At 39.1% G+C, this 21,618-nt stretch overlaps 1 long non-coding RNA gene across 1 annotated transcript; it reads right to left on the bottom strand.

Moving 5' to 3' along the window:
• Positions 1-14,405: 14,405 nt before the first annotated feature.
• Positions 14,406-14,902, bottom strand: LOC131017357 (uncharacterized). Its single transcript, XR_009099560.1, has 2 exons — positions 14,712-14,902; positions 14,406-14,637 (listed from the first exon to the last, which is right to left on the bottom strand). It is a non-coding gene; the product is annotated as an uncharacterized LOC131017357 (long non-coding RNA).
• Positions 14,903-21,618: the final 6,716 nt, after the last annotated feature.

Raw genomic sequence — 21,618 nt, 5'->3', positions numbered from 1 at the left:
AGAGAGAGAGGTCCGAGAGTTAGAGAGAGAGGTCCGAGAGTTAGAGAGAGAGAGAGAGAAGCTTGTGTGTTTTGGTGTGTTATGTGTGTGTTTGAGTGTATTTAGTGTGTGTGTATATTTAGGATAGGATTTGGGCCGGGTATGGGCCGATTTTTTTTAATTGTTTGGGCCGATTTAATTAAATTGTTTGGGCCGATTTAATTAAATTGTTTGGACCTATTTTAATTAAATTGTTTGGGCCTTATTCAAAAAAAAAAAAAACATGATAGACTTAATTTATCTAATTAATTTGGGCTTATATCTATTTAAGTTATTTGAGCTCTTAATTATTAATTTAAATTGAGCTTGATTAATTTAATTATATATTGACCTTTAAATTAATTATTTAAATGGAGTTCTTTATTTCAAGTATTTATAAATGGATTATAAAATGAAATATTTCGAGTTAAACTCTCATTTAAATTAATTCTTTTCAAAATGACTTATTAATATGGATTATTTGAAAATGATTAAACGATTTTTAAAAAAAAAAAAAATAAGAAAGCATGATCTATGATGATATAATTTATCTATGTAATATTATAGGATTTGTTTTTTTTTAAATGACGGAATATTTGACTTGATGACATAAATAGAACGAGTTATGATTAATGCGCATGTTGATGTTCGAATAAATAGTTTCGAACCTAAATGATAGTTATGTGATAATGTTTTGAGTTTAAGGTTTTGACGAGATAAGATTAATTCTTTCCAGTCCACATTAATTATTACTTGGACTCCTATTATTTATTAATAATGGGTCTCGAATTTATATTACTTGGGCTCCTACAATTTAATTGATTAAGTCCAATGAAATTTATTAGTTAAGACCAATGAGATTTATTAATTTAGGCCCATTATTTAATCCTAATTATTTTAATTAGTGATAAATTTTAAGACTTACTAATTATTAATTAGTAAGTGAATTAGATTATTTTAAGATGAGTAGATTATTAAAGATTAATAATCCGACCTCATAAGACGAGATTTAATTCCTTAAATAGGATTAGCATCTCATAATTTAATTAAAGGAATATGAGTCATGCATAATCATTTCACGCATCCTCATTTATTGAGATTTTTCGAGAATTAGAATCTTATTTTATTTTCTCGGATTAAAGGTCAAGCACCAGAGTTAGAGCTAAACCGTGAGTCTGCTATTCAGGTGGGCTTTCTACGTATAAACTAAAATTATATATTAGAATTGTTAAGACTTTATGCTTATGAATTTAAATGATATTGTCAATGCCTAAATGCTTTATGTTTTATTATTAATTGCCTATCTGATGTTAATCGAATTCGGATTCTGGATGGGACCGCAAATCCCTTCGGAATTAGTGTACACCTTGTGATCGTGAGTCATCTAGCGGGTTGGTCGATCATAGTGTCCGTAGAGGGAGGCCTCCCTCTCGGCACGAGTTACTGATATGGTAATTAATGATATAAAATACCTGCGCGGGTTATTGATGAAAGAAATGATATTATGTTTGGTAAATACGAGTCTTTAAAGGAAAACCCTCGTATCTTACTACTGTTGAAAGGCTTGACAATAAAATATTATGCATGTATGTAAATTTCGGCAAGTGTCCACTAAGTACTTTTGTACTTAGCCCTGCATGTATTTTTAAATGTGCAGGTTGAGCGGTGATCGAGGATGTAGTGTGCAAGCGGAGCTTTGTCAAACTAGGATGATTACCTCAGAGTAGAGTATATGTCTTCATACATATACTCAAATTGTTATTCCGCTGCGAACACTGATTATGTTAAGATATTATGTCAAACAATATGTATTATTTAATAATGTACTAAAAATATTGAGTACCCCGTTTTGGGATAATATTATGTACGGTCCCCTTGTGGCCTTCATTGATATCTAGACATTTCGATTGATTTCCTTATACAAGTCGAGTCATCAAGAAACCGAATATGCCCCTTTCTTACTCCCGCTCCTAAATTCCCCCCCTTAGTCGCGGTTTCCCCGAATTTGCTATCCTTAGCAAGTGCAGTCGTGACAGAATGGTATCAGAGCATTTCTTTTGCTCTGAGTACTACTCATTCCTTCTAAGTTGAGTCTAGATTAAGTAAGTAAATACACTTTGAACTAGTTGACAAAAGCTTGGCACTACATCTCGTCACGCTCAACGGAGGTTATGGTAAGTACTTTCAAGTTTTAATTAAGTTAATTTCTTGAAATGTATGAAGCATGAATAAGTATGACTATTGTATGAATCACAAGAACTTAGAACTGTTAAGTTATATATGCTCACTCTCACGACGGAACATAGAAGAGAACTTAGGGAGATGCCTTAACTTTTTCTTCATGTTACGATGACATCGACAATGACGGTCGAAATAGAGAAAGAAGAATCACACGAAGGGTCGCATGATGAAACCACGAGCATGAAGATTGAGCAGCGTAACGAACGCCAATAGTACGTTGATGGCATGGGCATAGCTTAAATATTCGAGTGTTTTTTTTTCTACGATGAGATCTCGAATTAACTTGGCCTTTCGAACTTATTTTGTTGAAACTTTTAGTGCTCGTTGTTAGATTTAAGAAAATATCATCATCACATAACAAGCCCTAAGTTCGGTAAACAACGACACTAGAACTATATGATAGTCGAATTAGGTAATCTGTGATTAAGTATTAAGAACCTGTATGACTTGTGTAAATGCTAGATTTAGATGATGAGGTATTTTTGCACGTTATGGTTATTGAACCGAACTTGTTTTCCGATTTTAGATATTTAGAACCTTATCGCCTTAAGTTACTTGTCGTGTGCTACTTTTGACGATAGAACTTCCTTTGTTAGATGGCGAGGACTGTTTTCACCCGACGACGACCACTACCCCCATGGGCTAGTCCAGAGGAGGTCGAGCGGTCCTACCGCACCTATGCTCCATGTCACGGGGATAACCTCGGACAGTTCCTCGCAGGTTTTCACAGACACTGGGTCGAGGCGAGTGCACATGGAGTATCAGGATATGACGGTATCCAGAGGTTGATCTTACTGTTACCTTCCGAGTGGCAGGGATGGGCTAGACAGATTTCTGCCCACTACATCTTTCGCCGAGAAGATTACCACGACCTCATGGGAGACTTCCCTAGCTTTATTGCGGAGCTTCAGATCTGTTTCACTTTGTGGGGCCGCGCCCCTCTAGGGCCCTACATCCTTCCGGGAGACTACGTACAAGTAGGGACGCCTTTGCCAGCGGAGACACCCGCTACTGCCCCTGAGTCTCCGATGGCCTTGCCACGAGATTCTCCACCACGTGCCTCAGTTCTAGGGCGTCGTGGTAGGCACGATGACGAGGCAGGCCCTTCTCGTCCACGGGCTCGCAGGGATTTCCCATCGCCCCCTGACTCATCAGCCCGGGCTGCTACTCCTCCACCACCAATGATACCTACGGCAGAAGCAAGGCTTTCGACTGCCATGGCCAACGCTGACAGGGTCATGTCCAACCTGAGGGAGTTCATAGATAGGGGCAAAGCCCCTATGCAGGAGGATGATGGTACAGTACCGTATGGTACGATGAGGAGTACTCATCCCGAGCCCGTGCCAACTCCAGCTCCGATCAAGCCTCGTGCCACGGCCAGGATCAGCATCAGAGACGATCCGATCCGTGAGATTGCGGACGATATCTTCCGCTCAGCCCAGATCATGCAGGAGACAGGCGAGGGCCAAGGAGAGACTCCGTTGCCCAGCTGGGAGCCGGGCGAGGATGAGGAGGAGGACCCCGAGGAGGATGAGGAGGAGGACCCCGAGGAGGATCCAGAAGAGGACCCCCTGGCGTCACCAAGGAACAGTCGTACCGCGACTCAGAGTTCACAAATTTGATAGTTTTAGCTTGTGGATGTACTCCGGAAACGATGATTCGTTCCAATGACTATGATTTTATTTATGTTGTTTCTAGCTAGCATTAGTACGGAAATGTTGGTCTCTAGGACGTTCCGTGAATAAAAACCCTTTTGTGATTGCTTAACTAGTAAGCCGGTACATCATAGGGAGTACTGGATAGACTTTACTTACATTTTGGGTTGACAATGTAAAAGCCCTCGATGAGACAATTTTCCATGAGATATAAATGACCCTAGCATGGGCTTCCTGCGACGATCTCGTGTATGTTTTATGTTTCTCTACGGGTTTTATTCTTCACAAGTCAGTTAAGAATGTAGTAACTTTGAATAATGTGACTTGTGTATGCAACGGTTCCTGTTAATATCTTAGTTTTGGAGTTATGATAAGTTAAATTTAACAAACAGTTCTTTATTAATTGCCTTAGAGATTCCTGTATAGAATGTATTAAAAAGGGTGTTTGTAATTTGCAGAATGCCGCCTAAACGAGGTCGCCCCCCTAGGAGAAACGTTAACAATGATGGAAATCGCGATGAAATACCTGAAGGACGACGAAACGACAGGGAACCTACCCCACCCCCTCCACCCCCTGCTAGAAGGACTGAAGAACTGTTTCTTCGACAAAATCCGCCCACATTCACTGGGACAGGCGACCCAGCCGAGGCCGAAGCTTGGATACGCGCCTTGGAGCGTATCTTCACTTTCCTACACTGCACAGAAGAGGAGCGACTCTCGTGTATGTCTTTCCAACTAGCAGGATCGGCTGACTTTTGGTGGGAAGCCCGCCGAAAGACTCTGACTCCCGAACAATGGGCAGCATACACTTGGGAAGACTTTAAGACGGGATTATATGATAAGTATATTCCCAAAAGCTACAGAAAGAAGAAGGAGGCTGAGTTCTATAGCCTGAAACAAGGGAAGAAGACGGTGACAGAGTATGACAGAGAGTTCTGCGATCTATCGCGTTATGCTCCACAACAGGTGGATACTGATGAGAAAATGGCGGAGAAATTTTGTGCCGGTCTGAGGCACGAGATTCGGATGACTCTAGCTAGTCATGGTGGACTCTCATACACTGAATCTTTGAACAGGGCACTGGACATCGAAGTTGCGATGCCAGTAGAAAGGTTGGCTCCATCACAGACCTCAGCGCCAGCCAACCCACCTGCACGCCCTCAGAACTTTAAAGGGAAGCGCAACTGGAACGACCATAGAGGAAATGAAAACCAGACTAACAAGAGGCCATGGCAAGGAAATGCGCCGTTGGGACAATATCAGCAACAAGGACAAGGGAAGCAACAGGGTCCTGCCCCGGCTGGAGGCAGCCAAAGACAAAATGAAGTTCCCCTTTGTCCAAAATGCCACAAACCACATCGTGGTGTCTGTAAGGCTGGAACTGACAGTTGCTACACGTGTGGCCAGAAGGGCCACTACTCCTCACAATGCCCCAACAAACAGCAGGGCGCGGCAATCAGGGCCACTTATGCCCAGCCCCTGCAAGCAGTTCAAGGGCAACACCAGCCCCGCCAACAACAGCCATACCAGCAGCAATACCAATACCAGCCCCGCCAACAACAGCCATACCAGCAGCAATACCAACACAAGCACCAACAGCGCCAACAGCAACAGAGGCGCCAGCAACCATTGCCGCAGCAGGCGAGAGCCTTTGCTCTCACCCAAAACCAGCCCGAGAAAAACCAGGGAAACCTGGCAGGTATGGGCAAGCTTAAAGGTTTTTCCATAATGATTCTGTTCGATACTGGTGCTTCGCATTCTTTTATATCTGCCCCTTGCGTAGATACTTTAGAAATCGAATCAGAACGAGCTAAGTGTGCCTTAAGAATCACTACACCCTCAGGAGGAAGATCTACCACCACACATGTTTGCTCGAATGTAGAATTTGAAATAGGAGAACTTAAGATGGTAGCGAACAATCTTAATATTCTGCTCATGTGGGACGTAGATATGATCTTAGGAATGGACTGGCTAGCTGAGAATCACGCCACCATCCTTTGTAGTGAACGAAAAATTTCTCTTCGACCACCTGGAAAGGAACCAACGGAATTTCACGGCATAGGTATGAAGAAAAGAGTACCAGTGATATCCGCATTACAAGCCAGAAAAGATATGATGAAGGAAGGAAGGACAGCTTATCTCGTCTACCTAAACGGGGAAGCTAGTAAAGACAAGAAGGTGGAAGATGTGGCAATAGTACGAGACTTTCCAGAAGTTTTTCCTGAAATATTGCCCGGACTACCTCCAGACAGGCAACTAGATTTCACCATTGATCTAGAACCTGGATCTGCCCCAGTATCAAAGGCACCGTACAGGATGGCCCCAAAGGAACTACAAGAATTAAAGGTGCAACTACAGGAACTCTTGGACTTGGGTTTCATCAGACCCAGTGTCTCGCCTTGGGGAGCGCCTGTACTCTTTGTCAAGAAGAAAGATGGAACCATGAGAATGTGCATTGATTATCGAGAGTTGAACAAACTGACGCTTAAAAACAAATACCCTCTTCCAAGGATAGATGATTTGTTCGATCAACTCAAAGGAGCCAGTGTATCCTCAAAAATAGATTTAAGGTCTGGTTATCATCAACTGAAGATCAGACCAGAGGATATATCTAAGACCGCTTTCCGCACAAGATATGGTCACTATGAATTCATTGTCATGCCATTTGGTCTAACCAATGCACCGGCAGTATTCATGGACCTCATGAATCGAGTTTTCCATCCATACTTAGACAAATTTGTCTTAGTGTTTATAGATGATATCCTCATCTATTCTAAGAATGACCAAGAGCATGAAAATCATTTGAGAATCATCCTGGAGACATTAAAGACGGAGAAGTTGTTCGCCAAATTCAGCAAGTGCGAATTTTGGTTGAAAGAAGTAATGTTTCTAGGGCACATCGTATCAGCAGATGGAATCAAGGTGGACCCCGCCAAGGTGCAAGCAGTGCGCGAGTGGAAATCACCAACCACACCTAATGAAATCCGAAGTTTCTTAGGTTTGGCAGGATACTACCGGAGATTCATCGAAGGATTCTCTAAAATAGCGAGACCAATGACGCAATTACTTCACAAAGGAATCAAGTATAAGTGGAACGAAGAGTGTGAAGCCAGCTTCCAAGAGCTGAAGAAGAAATTGACAACTGCACCAGTGCTAGCAGTTCCAGCAGCCGATAAAGAATACGTGATCTTCACAGACGCGTCCAAAAATGGGCTAGGTTGTGTGTTGATGCAAGAAGGGAAGGTCATCGCCTACGCCTCGCGACAACTAAGGCCACATGAATTGAACTACCCCACTCATGATCTGGAACTGGCAGCAATTGTGCACGCTTTGAAAATTTGGAGACACCATCTATACGGAGTTAGATGTGAAATCTTCACTGATCACAAAAGTCTTAAGTATTTTTTCGAGCAGAAAGACTTGAACATGAGACAGAGAAGATGGCTCGAGCTCGTGAAGGATTACGATTGCGGTATCAACTACCACCCGGGAAAAGCTAATGTAGTAGCTGATGCTTTAAGTCGTAAAACTCAATCCGAGTTAGGACTTCTTCTCACTCAAGAGGACACGCTTGTAAGGGATTTTGACAAATTGAAGATAGAAGTGGTTCAGCCACCGGCAACGACAAGAGCAATTATTGCAACTCTAGTAGCCGTCCCAGACCTCAGAGAAAGGATCGTCAGTGCCCAGAGAACGGATGAGAGCTTGGAAAAAGTTCGTCTCAAGATCCGAACAAGCACGCCAGGAGGCTACCAAGAGGCAACGGATAACGCAGTTCTTTTTGAAGGAAGATTGTGTGTTCCCTTCCCCTTCTTTATTTGATTTTGGTGTTGTTTTTGTGTGTGGAAGAGAGAAAAAATGGTAGAGAATGGAGGCTAGGGTTTGGGATTGGAGAGTTGGGGAAGATGAAGTGGGTGTGTGTGGTGAATGAATGGGGAAAGGAAGGGAAAAAATAGAGTTTTGGGGCTAAAATCGCGTCTGGGGCCCACTTGGGGGAAGCCCCGCCCTTTTCCCGCGGTCACGGCCCGCGTCCGCGGCCTTCAAACGTGGGGGATGCTCAGGGGACCCGCGGTCCCGCCCCGCGGCCGCGGTTGGTGACCGCGGGTGTCTCCTGAGTCGGGAACAGCTGACCCGCGGTCTTACCCCGCGGCCGCGGGTGGTGACCGCGGGGTACTGGGCGTTTTGCACAGTCTGCTCGTTTTGCTCCGTTCTCCCTCGTCCGGACTCGGATTTGGTCGCCGTTTGCGCTCACGGATTCCTCTCGAGACGTACTTCGATCTCATGTCTTCAAAATCCTCCAATTAATTCTTGATTTTCCCTGAAATCACTCCAAAACTACACCAAGGAATTAAAACTCAACAAAACTCAAAATTGGGATACAAACACATATTAGCAATCAATTCATGGGGGAAAATGACAACAATTCATGCGATATTGAGGTACGAAAACCATGTTTGTCAACCCCCCCAAACTTAAAGCGTTGTTTGTCCCCAAACAACAAAGAGAAGAGAAATAAAAGATAACAAACATGTGAGAATGAATTGGTGTCATTTCAAGGGCTTCAATTTTTTTTCAAAATATTTCACTAGTGTATCACAAGTAGATATGCATTTCAAGAAGTCACAAGTGATAGTAAGTTCAACATTATAGCCTCCAAGCTTGAATCCTCACAAGGTGAATGTTTCAATGATGCACTCGACTCTCAAGTGTTTAGAATGGACGTGTTTACACTCAATTCGAAACAATGCATGCAATCTACCATAGGCTTGCCATTTGTCCTAACTCTCTATGCTTCAATGTGTTATAAATAGAGATCAAAAAGGGCTTTCATTGGGTTGTAATGAGGGCTCTTTGGTAAGGTGAGTAGTTTTTTAGGCAAAGTTACTCATCCCACAATCCATCAATCACAATGAACAAATCAACTTCACCATTTCTCTTATCAATCAAAAACCAAAATCCCTACATTTCATCTTTTCATCCTTAGTGATATCTATCATGGCTATGATTCAAAAGGCAAATCACTCCCCTTTATGCTCTTTTATTCACATTCATTTTCATTTCTTTTTCTTTTTGAGCTCATAGGGGATTAGTGATTTTCATACAATCAAAGCTTGATAAGCAATTTCAATCATTTCCCAAACTTTTTTCTTCATCAAAGCAACCACTAACACTCTAAGTTCTACCCCTTTATCATTGGTTCATTCAAAGAAAGGCTACAAGGCACAAAAGGGGTAAACTAGGATCATATGAGAATTTGGCACAATTGGGGTCAAGTGGCTAACAAAGATGGCCTTAAATCACTTCAATATTAACAACACATCTACTTTTATTTTCAAGAGAGGACTCATGGCAAGTTCTAGAGACCAACATACATGCTCAATCGATTTACACTCAAGAACAAAATGAGATTGTGATAATATGACAATCAATGGCTCAAATCTTACAAGCTCATTATCAAGTTCTTGGAGGCAAAACATTTAAATCACTTGTCACAAGTTCAAACTTTTCATGCATAATCCACAAGTGATACACACAATTTCTTTTCAAAAGCAACATTCATATCATAAGCCCAACACACATTTCATCCAACTCATGTTTTTCAACAATCAAGCTCAAACTCAAGAGACATGGAAAAGCTCAAGAAAAGAGACAAAATCTCATTATTCGAAAACTAAACTAACTAAATAAATAAACAACGGATAAACGAGATAAGTAACCCATCTTCACCCTCCCCCAAACTTATTTCACACAAAGGAGAAATAAGTTTGGATGAAGGAGAAAATGGTTACTTGTCTCGTACTCACAAGCGAGGTGGAGGCTTAGGCGGTGGCCATTTCTCATCAAATTTGCATGCTCCATCCACCGCGACCCAAAAATATGGTGGCTTTGCAATTCTTGAGACATCACGGGCGTCATGGTAATCTCGTTCACCATCTAAAGTACCACAACACTCAAACAATTCCTTATTAGATAAATCAAAATGAAAATCAAAAGATGAAGATAAATAAAAGTGAAAGAAGCAAGCCTTCATAGAATCGCCCATGTCGAGGTAAGGATCGACAAAATTTTTGACTTTGCATTCTTTAAAGCTTGTGAAATCTTCATCTTTTTGGAATTGTAGAGGTTGCGTTGGAAAAGTTGGGCTCTCAACTTCAAGGGGTTTGGAGAATTGATCCTCATCTTCTTTATACTCTTCTTCAACTTCTTGAGGCTCTTCACTTAGCATCGGCATTGGTTCCTCATACAAGGTTCCATTCCGTAGGCTAATGGCCATGCACAAATCATCAATTCGCTTTTGATTTTCCATAGTGGTAGCCAAAGACCTCCTTTGCTCATCTAGCATAACCTCCGATTTTGCTAGACTTTTTTCTATCCAAGCTTGTGTAGTTAAGAAGCATTGTAGGAGATCGTCTTTCGAATTCGATTTCTCCACTTGATAGTATCGATTTCCCCCTTGGAAGCCTTCTTGAGTGGAATAAGAATTTTCATAATTCCAACTATTGAAATGGTCCTCATACTCCAATGGTGATTGCCACTCCATGGCATTGCACCCCATGTCATAATACTCACCATAGGAAGGTGTTGGTTGGAAGGCTTTTTGGATCATTGGTTGCCTACAATTTCTTTTGGCTTCCAAAACACGCAACTTAAGTTGCATCAACGCCAATTGTAGTTGGAGTTGCTCAACCAACTCATTCCTTCCATCATCCATTTTTGGTGCCGCTTTTACGGTTGTGGAGCAATTTTCTCTAACAAAAACAAATAAACATATAAATAAACAAACATAAAAACAATATCTAAATTAGATAAAAACAACTTTTCACAATATCAAAAGTAAAAACTCAACCAATCCCCGGCAACGGCGCCAAAAACTTGTTCGCTATTATTTTCACCACGCCGCAAGTATACGGTGTAGTTGCAACATAGGGAAGCAAGGTCGTATCCCACAAGGATTGGTGAATTCAAACTTCTAAATATTATTAATAAGTTGTTTTCAATCTATTTAGACAAACCAAAGATGAAGAGATATTGAGAACTAAAACAAAGCTAAATAAAGCAAGTAAATAAAATAACAACAAGATAAACTTAGTTAATAAATTGGGGAATGACTCGAATGAAAGTTATCCTAGGGACTAGATTTCGATGGATCGTAATGAACTTCAATCTAAATCAATATAAATCTTGATATGGCCTACTCATCTAGGGCGATCTCCCCACTAGTTTTAGCCCCCTCCCGGACGACTAAAATAGTAGATTACGGGTCATAATTGCCGTCCCCGGTCAATTTCTAACCTATAACTCCCAAGAGCACAAAAGATCAACAAGCCCTCACCCACCTCTCGACCTCCCGGTTTATTGAGATGATATGTATCAAACTCCTAATCTATTGTAATTATCTTCTCCCGATTCAAATCACAAATTAGAAATGCACAAAAGGTGGCCAACCAATCATACAAGAGATAAATCTAGGACTTGAAAAGATAACAATAAGCACAATCAAGATATATATTGAACAAAGAAATCAATCCATTACAAATCCATCTAATCTAATCCCTAAGATAAGAGATTTTAGCCAAGCATATTCATAATAAAAGCAAATCTCAAGTCATAAGAAAACATAAATAAAGATATAGAGAGATAGAGATTCATAGACAAATCCTATAATCTTGATCTTCAATCATGTAGTCTTGATGAGCTCCTTTTCAAGTCTTCCCCTTCTTTATTTGATTTTGGTGTTGTTTTTGTGTGTGGAAGAGAGAAAAAATGGTAGAGAATGGAGGCTAGGGTTTGGGATTGGAGAGTTGGGGAAGATGAAGTGGGTGTGTGTGGTGAATGAATGGGGAAAGGAAGGGAAAAAATGGAGTTTTGGGGCTAAAATCGCGTCTGGGGCCCACTTGGGGGAAGCCCCGCCCTTTTCCCGCGGTCACGGCCCGCGTCCGCGGCCTTCAAACGTGGGGGATGCTCAGGGGACCCGCGGTCCCGCCCCGCGGCCGCGGTTGGTGACCGCGGGTGTCTCCTGAGTCGGGAACAGCTGACCCGCGGTCTTACCCCGCGGCCGCGGGTGGTGACCGCGGGGTACTGGGCGTTTTGCACAGTCTGCTCGTTTTGCTCCGTTCTCCCTCGTCCGGACTCGGATTTGGTCGCCGTTTGCGCTCACGGATTCCTCTCGAGACGTACTTCGATCTCATGTCTTCAAAATCCTCCAATTAATTCTTGATTTTCCCTGAAATCACTCCAAAACTACACCAAGGAATTAAAACTCAACAAAACTCAAAATTGGGATACAAACACATATTAGCAATCAATTCATGGGGGAAAATGACAACAATTCATGCGATATTGAGGTACGAAAACCATGTTTGTCAACGAGGAACTGAGAAACGAGATCATGAGTGAAGCTCATGACACGCCCTATACCGCTCATCCCGGAAGTACCAAAATGTACCAAGATCTAAAACAGAAATTTTGGTGGGACGGGATGAAACGAGATATAGCCTCGTTTGTAGAGCGTTGCCTTGCATGCCAGCAAGTGAAAGCTTTACATCAACGACCATATGGGAAATTACAGCCATTGGAAATTCCAGAATGGAAGTGGGAGCACATAGCGATGGATTTCGTGACGGGTCTACCCAAGACAAATAGGGGCAACACATCTATTTGGGTAATAGTAGACCGTCTCACAAAGAGCGCTCATTTTATACCGATTCCAATTACCCATGGATCGGAGAAACTAGCCCAACTGTACGTTCGTGAGATTGTACGGCTACATGGAATACCAATATCCATTACTTCAGATAGAGATTCAAAATTTACTTCTAGATTTTGGATCAGTTTACAGAAAGAGTTGGGAACGAGATTAAACTTTAGCACCGCCTTTCACCCTCAAACAGATGGACAATCAGAAAGGACAATTCAGACCCTTGAAGATATGTTGAGGACGGTGGTGCTAGACCGAGGAGGAAGTTGGGAATCAGTGCTGCCATTAATCGAATTCGCCTACAACAATAGTTACCAGGCAACCATTGATATGGCACCTTATGAGGCGCTGTATGGAAGGAAGTGTAGATCACCACTTTACTGGGATGAGGTAGGTGAAAGAAAAATCCTTGGGCCAGATGCAGTAAGCGAGATGATTGAGACCATCCGCCAGATTAGAGCAAGAATTAAAGAGGCTCAGGACAGACAGAAGTCTTATGCTGATACCCGACGAACTGAACTACAATTTCAGATTGGAGACAAGGTTTTCCTTAAAATATCACCCTCGAAAGGGATCGTTAGATTCGGTGTTAAGGGTAAGTTGAGACCTCGTTTTGTAGGACCTTATGAGATCCTTGAAAGAATATGTCCCGTAGCGTATAGGTTGGCACTGCCACCTAGCTTTGGAAACGTCCACAATGTGTTCCACGTGTCACAGCTGAGACGGTACGTGTTTGACCCCAAACACGTGATTCACCAAGATGAAATGATTCTTAACCCAGACTTGACGTACGAAGAAAAACCTGAAGCCATTTTGGACCGAAAGGTGCAAGAGTTAAGGAATAAATCGATCGCGTCAGTCAAAATACTGTGGAGACACCATGGACCAGAAGAAGCAACGTGGGAACTTGAGGACCAGATGAAAGAAAAATACCCAGAACTTTTCACATAGGTATGCAAATTTCGGGACGAAATTTCTTTTAAGGGGGATAGTATGTAATGACCCGACTTTTTATTAAGGATTATATACTTTTAATTACTGATTTAAGGATGTATTATGGTAATTAGAGTTCAGCATCCATTAATAAAATACGAACTTATATGAATTTGATAATTTATATATGTGATGATTTATTTTTTTATTTTCAATAGATGATGCACTCAAAATATATTTTGAGTCCATTAATTTATTGTGGAGGATTTAACACTGAAGTGTTAAATATGAATCTTTTATCGATTGTTTACTTAAGCCCATGAGTAATTTAATTTATGTTAGAAGCAAGCTCAAATGGATTTTATGCTTCAATAAGAATTAGGCTTATATGTCTTAATGTATTTAAATGAGTTTGGAACCATATAATTAATATATTAATCTCTTAGATATTTTATTACATATATAATTCTAAGCATGCTGAATCCTAAGCATGCTGAAGAATTTTGAGCGCATGCTGAAGAAATTCTTCAGTCTTACATACCAGCTGAAGTGTTCATACTTGTCAGCTGAAAATTCCACGATCCTCATCCATCCAAACCACCCCATTTTTCTTTAAAACCACAGCCACTTTCACCATTCTCACACCACCATTTTCAACTACTGCAGCCCAATTTCACAGCCAATTTTAAGGTAATGCAACAAAGAAATTTCTGCATCTTTCCATTCTCTTCCCAAATTGATTTCTAATTTTTGTGATATACAATATCTGCAGAGACTATTATCCACCTACTCAAGGTATCATCACCCTCAGGGAACCACCAATTCATACGGCTGTTCTGATATTTCACAACATGTTTACATATGCACATATGAACTGAAATTTATAGACTAGTTCAGTTTCAAGAAAAGAATTTCAGATTTCAATAAGCATTTACAGTATTTGATTTCTGCTCAAAATCCTATGCTATTTTGTGAACTAAATTGTGGCTTGAACCTACTGTGTGTGTGAGTCGAAATCAGAGGGAGGCGGCAGCCGCGGTGGCTCGTCGCCGGCGACGGAGCGGCGGCGGTGAACCTGCCGTTGTCTCCGATCTGCCAAGAAAGGGAAAGAGGAGTTTCAGTTTTTAATTTAAAATGAAATGAGAATAGGGAGATCCGGGGCTTACCTTTGTGAGACGGTGCTCGGCTCCTCACAGCGAATCCGACGACGAACGGCAGCGATGGAGGACGAAGAGACGGCGGCCTGGCTTGGACTCCGGCAGAGAGGGCGCATGCCCTGTTCCGATCTAGAGATCTAGAAACCGAGAGAGAGAATCAGGGCGGGCAGGCGGCGGCCGTGCTCTTCCACGGCCAGGCGATGGCCGTGAACATCCGTGGCGTTGAACGACGGCGGCGGATCTGCCATGGAGGAGAGGCGGAGGCGACGGAGCGGCGGCGTGGTTGCGCTTGCTGTGCCTTTCCAGCGGCCGAGATTGAGCGAGAGAGATAGAGGAGAAGAGGGGGGGAAGAGTTCAGGGAGAGAGGAGGAGAGGCCGCGCCGCTCGCCGGCGGCGACGGCGCCGTTGAACGGCAGCGGCGGCGGCAGAACGATAGAGAGCAGAGAGAGTCGGGAGAGAGAGAGGTCCGAGAGTTAGAGAGAGAGGTCCGAGAGTTAGAGAGAGAGAGAGAGAAGCTTGTGTGTTTTGGTGTGTTATGTGTGTGTTTGAGTGTATTTAGTGTGTGTGTATATTTAGGATAGGATTTGGGCCGGGTATGGGCCGATTTTTTTTAATTGTTTGGGCCGATTTAATTAAATTGTTTGGGCCGATTTAATTAAATTGTTTGGACCTATTTTAATTAAATTGTTTGGGCCTTATTCAAAAAAAAAAAACATGATAGACTTAATTTATCTAATTAATTTGGGCTTATATCTATTTAAGTTATTTGAGCTCTTAATTATTAATTTAAATTGAGCTTGATTAATTTAATTATATATTGACCTTTAAATTAATTATTTAAATGGAGTTCTTTATTTCAAGTATTTATAAATGGATTATAAAATGAAATATTTCGAGTTAAACTCTCATTTAAATTAATTCTTTTCAAAATGACTTATTAATATGGATTATTTGAAAATGATTAAACGATTTTTAAAAAAAAAAAAATAAGAAAGCATGATCTATGATGATATAATTTATCTATGTAATATTATAGGATTTGTTTTTTTTTAAATGACGGAATATTTGACTTGATGACATAAATAGAACGAGTTATGATTAATGCGCATGTTGATGTTCGAATAAATAGTTTCGAACCTAAATGATAGTTATGTGATAATGTTTTGAGTTTAAGGTTTTGACGAGATAAGATTAATTCTTTCCAGTCCACATTAATTATTACTTGGACTCCTATTATTTATTAATAATGGGTCTCGAATTTATATTACTTGGGCTCCTACAATTTAATTGATTAAGTCCAATGAAATTTATTAGTTAAGACCAATGAGATTTATTAATTTAGGCCCATTATTTAATCCTAATTATTTTAATTAGTGATAAATTTTAAGACTTACTAATTATTAATTAGTAAGTGAATTAGATTATTTTAAGATGAGTAGATTATTAAAGATTAATAATCCGACCTCATAAGACGAGATTTAATTCCTTAAATAGGATTAGCATCTCATAATTTAATTAAAGGAATATGAGTCATGCATAATCATTTCACGCATCCTCATTTATTGAGATTTTTCGAGAATTAGAATCTTATTTTATTTTCTCGGATTAAAGGTCAAGCACCAGAGTTAGAGCTAAACCGTGAGTCTGCTATTCAGGTGGGCTTTCTACGTATAAACTAAAATTATATATTAGAATTGTTAAGACTTTATGCTTATGAATTTAAATGATATTGTCAATGCCTAAATGCTTTATGTTTTATTATTAATTGCCTATCTGATGTTAATCGAATTCGGATTCTGGATGGGACCGCAAATCCCTTCGGAATTAGTGTACACCTTGTGATCGTGAGTCATCTAGCGGGTTGGCCGATCATAGTGTCCGTAGAGGGAGGCCTCCCTCTCGGCACGAGTTACTGATATGGTAATTAATGATATAAAATACCTGCGCGGGTTATTGATGAAAGAAATGATATTATGTTTGGTAAATACGAGTCTTTAAAGGAAAACCCTCGTATCTTACTACTGTTGAAAGGCTTGACAATAAAATATTATGCATGTATGTAAATTTCGGCAAGTGTCCACTAAGTACTTTTGTACTTAGCCCTGCATGTATTTTTAAATGTGCAGGTTGAGCGGTGATCGAGGATGTAGTGTGCAAGCGGAGCTTTGTCAAACTAGGATGATTACCTCAGAGTAGAGTATATGTCTTCATACATATACTCAAATTGTTATTCCGCTGCGAACACTGATTATGTTAAGATATTATGTCAAACAATATGTATTATTTAATAATGTACTAAAAATATTGAGTACCCCGTTTTGGGATAATATTATGTACGGTCCCCTTGTGGCCTTCATTGATATCTAGATATTTCGATTGATTTCCTTATACAAGTCGAGTCATCAAGAAACCGAATATGCCCCTTTCTTACTCCCGCTCCTAAATTCCCCCCCTTAGTCGCGGTTTCCCCGAATTTGCTATCCTTAGCAAGTGCAGTCGTGACAATAATAGGATTAAACCTTAACCTAGAATTGTTCCATTTTAATAATTTACTATATATAATCTTCATTATTTATTAATTAATTAACTATTACATTCCATATAAAGATTCATAAATCTTAATAAATATAATTAGTAATAAATGTATATATATATATATATATAGAGGTTCAAGAAAGAACCACAAATAAAAAAAAGGGAGAACCTATATATGATGGTGATGGTATTTTTCAACTCCTAAATCAAGGCAGTGCAGATTGATTCTGACAAATAGGTGGTGCCACTGCCACCAACATAACAGTTTCAACAAAGATTTGTCAACATATACTAATAGACTTTAGCCAATTATATTGCACGGAAATTACCCAGAAGTTTCTGTCCCTTTCTCGGTGTCGCGAGTTTAAAAGTTCTTTGATTCTATAATTTGTCAAAACTAACACTAATAGTAAGAGTTATTTTGAGTTGTTTAATTTTTCATAAGTTGATTCTGATTATTTTAATCGGAGGAGGGCGTGAATCACAGAATAAAATAGTGAGAGTTCTAAGAGATAATTATCAAAATTGCCCAAAATTGCCATCATCTTTTTGTATCATATTAATTTAGAAATTTTAAATTTCAAATATATTGCTTGTATATACTGTTTTTTAGTTTGTATATAGATCTCTTGTCCCAACCTAAGGTTGAATTTAGATTTAGCATCCATTGATTTGAGGTGGATACAATGAAATTTGTAAGGTAATAAACAATTGAGATTTAGTTACTGAAATCTGCAGTAATGGTCATTACCTAAAAGCATAGATGATTGGGAAATATGAGAAAAATAGCAAGTGAATATGAAGCAAATAAGAAAAAATAAAATGCAATCAACCAAATAAACCAACTTCTTATAAGTAATGCTCAGGGAAAAATAAAATAAAAAATCCTCCTGTAAGTCAAACATAATAGAGTGATTAACTGAGACACATGAAACTTAGCACCATCAAAACGTAGAAGTGGGGTGGGGGGGGGGGTCCCAGAAAGGGGGGCGAATAAATACTGTATTAGATTGACATAAGTTCAAAAACCACATATAAATGCTGTATTAGACTGATATAAGTTCGAAAACTACATATAAAAAAACAAGAAGAGCAAAGATATAAACAAAGTATTTGCCATTTATGCAGCCAATTTGTATATCGTATTCTCTCTACGAAATAGAATGGCATGATACACCGAGGAAAATTAATCTAACAACTAATCCTCAAAGTATAGATTTGTCTTGCTCTACCTTTCACATCAGAAATCATGAAATATCTAGAGCAAAAATCATCTTTGGACACAGTATATTCACATAAGATGACTTTCTGTACAATTACCCATCCTATAATTTCAGTAAGACACAAGATATCACAAATTATAGAAACAATGGATTGCACAGATAAATTTGATTACTTATCTTTTAATATCAAGGAATTTGCTCTTCTAGATAACTCAGAATTAAATCTTTCTTCCCTTCTTCAACTATCAAGAATCCATTACATCATATGAGTTCATCTGGCGCTACAACCTACTTCATGATTCCATGGATCAGTTTCTTAATTTTTGTTCCTTTTCAGTTTATCAGATAATTTTGTTAGGTTCTACATGTGGCGTTCTTAAAAGTAAAAACTTCAATGAGGCATTTATACAGACATTTGGTGTGCACAAGAGTACTTTCAAGTAGTCGTCAAAATATTTGACGGATGATAACAGAGTGATCAATGAACATAATAACATTTAGCTCATCACTCTGCGAATCTTACACTGCACTCTTTTGACATGCAACATACTTCATTTAAAAATAAGCAATGGTTTTAGAGTTATGCTCAAATGAAAACCGTAGGAGTCGCTACACAATAATTTCATATCTTAATAAAAACCAACACAGACCATGTCCAAAAATTATATACTTCATGTCCTAAGTCATTTATATGGAGTACACAAAATATTCTGGAAATGAGGTTTAACATCAAAACTATTATGATTATCCCAAAAATCGTTTTTATATTCATGTTCAAGTTGAATTTTCTGTTAAGCATTTCATCAAACATTTGGCGTACACTAAACTGTGGTTTTCATCCATTTTCATGATATTTTTATTCGAAGTATACTTTACACAATAATGCATATGTTAGTTTCTAGTTCATGCATGCTTGAAATCTATTTCAAGGTTCATATAATTCACATCTAGGGGCCTAGGGCAGTATACACATAAGAGAAACCAAACCGTAGGAGTCGATCCCTCACATAAACGACATCATATAAACTCATAAACATCTAGGGAAGAAGAAAATAAGAGTTAACAAGATACTTAGCTTCCACATCTATCAACTCTCGATCTCTCACTCTGATTCCTACTGTCAAGCTGCTGCTTCTCCTTCGCCTCTCCGTGGAGTCCCGACGGCGGCGGAAATGGTGGTGTGTGTGGAGAGAAAGAAGAAGAACACTTTGTGTGTGCCTGCCGAGAGTGATGAAAATAGGGTGGAGGTAAAACTGATATGGAGTGTGTGAGGGAGTATGAAGGTAATGATGAACCTGCCGAAATTTTGAATAAAAAGGCATAAATTTTGAAATGAAAGAAGGCATTGGTCGAAAGGAAAGGTGATTTGCTGCTGCTTTTGCAGGTGAGGATGCAAAGGGTTTTGGGTGAACAAAAATGGTGGCAAAACAGCAATAAGACCCGTACTCTTAAATTTTGGCTTTTTTTATTTTCTCTTTATTTTAATATATTTTTTAATTAAATAAAATTTAACACTATATTAATTAAAAATTAAAATTATATTAAAATAAAAATTAAAACCTACATTAATTCAAATTAAAATAACATTAAAACAAACATATCATTTGCAACGTATATTTGCTCATAAAAATATTCATGACTTTGATCATGTTTTTCATAGTTTCAACTATTTCTTTTCGCTTGCCCGATAACTCTTAATTCCTTATATTTCAACTGTTGGATATTATTTTTGTCTTCTAGCATTGTTTCCTTAAGCAAGTTGTAGCCCTGCTTTACACAAATACACATACACTCTCTAGACACACACACACACATATACTCCCTCCGTCCACGAATTAAAGCCCTACTTGCACTTAAATTTTTGTCCACCAATTAAAGCCCTATTGTGCTTTATGGACCTTTTTACTCTTCTTCTTTTCCTATATTTACTACCATTTGCCACTAATGGACCCACCTTACAACTACTTTATCATTTTTATATTCTATATTTATTACACTTTATCACTAGTGGACCCACCACACAACACCTTTAACACTTTAGTCAACTACTTTATCACTTTAGTCAACTACCCTTATATTTAATCTACAACACCTTTTTCAGCTTTCTTAGTCTCCGTGCCCACCCTCAAATGGGGCTTTAATTCGTGGACGGAGGGAGTATAATATATTTTCTTCTCTTATTTCGTTTCTCGAATCGTGATGCGTCGTTCCTTAGCCAAATCCGATCGAGTAATCGATAGTGAATATTAAATCATAGAAGAAATTTCTAAAAATTAACGGACAAGTAATACGAGATAATTCGTGCATTACTGTAAACATAATCTTCATCACATAAGAATAATTACTTCTAATTAATCAAAATAATATATCCACATGATCACATTTTTCACTTATTCACGTATCAAAGTAAACGAAATTAATTATCATAAGCTTCAAAATTGGAACACAAATTATGCGATAAATTTTAAATATCTTTTCATATAACATGATAGTGTTATTTGTAAAATAAAATAGTATTAGTGTCATTTCAAGATAATTTTAGTGTTAATTAGTGTCATTTACAACCGGAGACCATCTCTTCTTAAATTAATATTTTCAATGGAGGAAAATTCGGATTTTTACAATCAACAATAATTTCATCCACCAATATGTCATCACAGATTCACAATAAAGTCCTTCAACAATAATGCCATCTACTCTTGGTCGAGAATTGCATTAGTTGTCCACAAGAGTTCATCAAAACACCTATCATCATACAAAAGTCCTGAAATGTGTGCAGATTAGAAGATGAAATTAATTCTCAACATTGTGTTTGTTGCTCCATCCCCAATCGTAGAATCGAGATTATCTTCAAACTATATATAACTTTGGATATTTAATTAGTCCTTACTTTCAACAATATACAATCTATCCAATATGCGAGCAAATCAACAGCTACGCTTTTAAAAAAAACAAAACAAAAAAGATAAAGGAATCTGCAGTGTAACAAACTTGGTTCCGTACAACACATGTTTCGGCTGATGACAAGCAAAAAGCGGTCGCCTATTCCCCCAACCCGCCAAATCTGAGCTTTCTCATCACGCTACAAGTTCTATAAGTAGAGAGGATTTTTCTCGGGAAGTGTCTCACCATTTTCAAAACACATTTTCACAGTGTGC

Source organism: Salvia miltiorrhiza, chromosome 3, assembly GCF_028751815.1.
Source record: "Salvia miltiorrhiza cultivar Shanhuang (shh) chromosome 3, IMPLAD_Smil_shh, whole genome shotgun sequence".
NCBI lineage: Eukaryota > Viridiplantae > Streptophyta > Magnoliopsida > Lamiales > Lamiaceae > Salvia > Salvia miltiorrhiza.
Note: the sequence above shows the minus strand (reverse complement) of the source record. Positions and strands in the feature narration are given on the sequence as shown.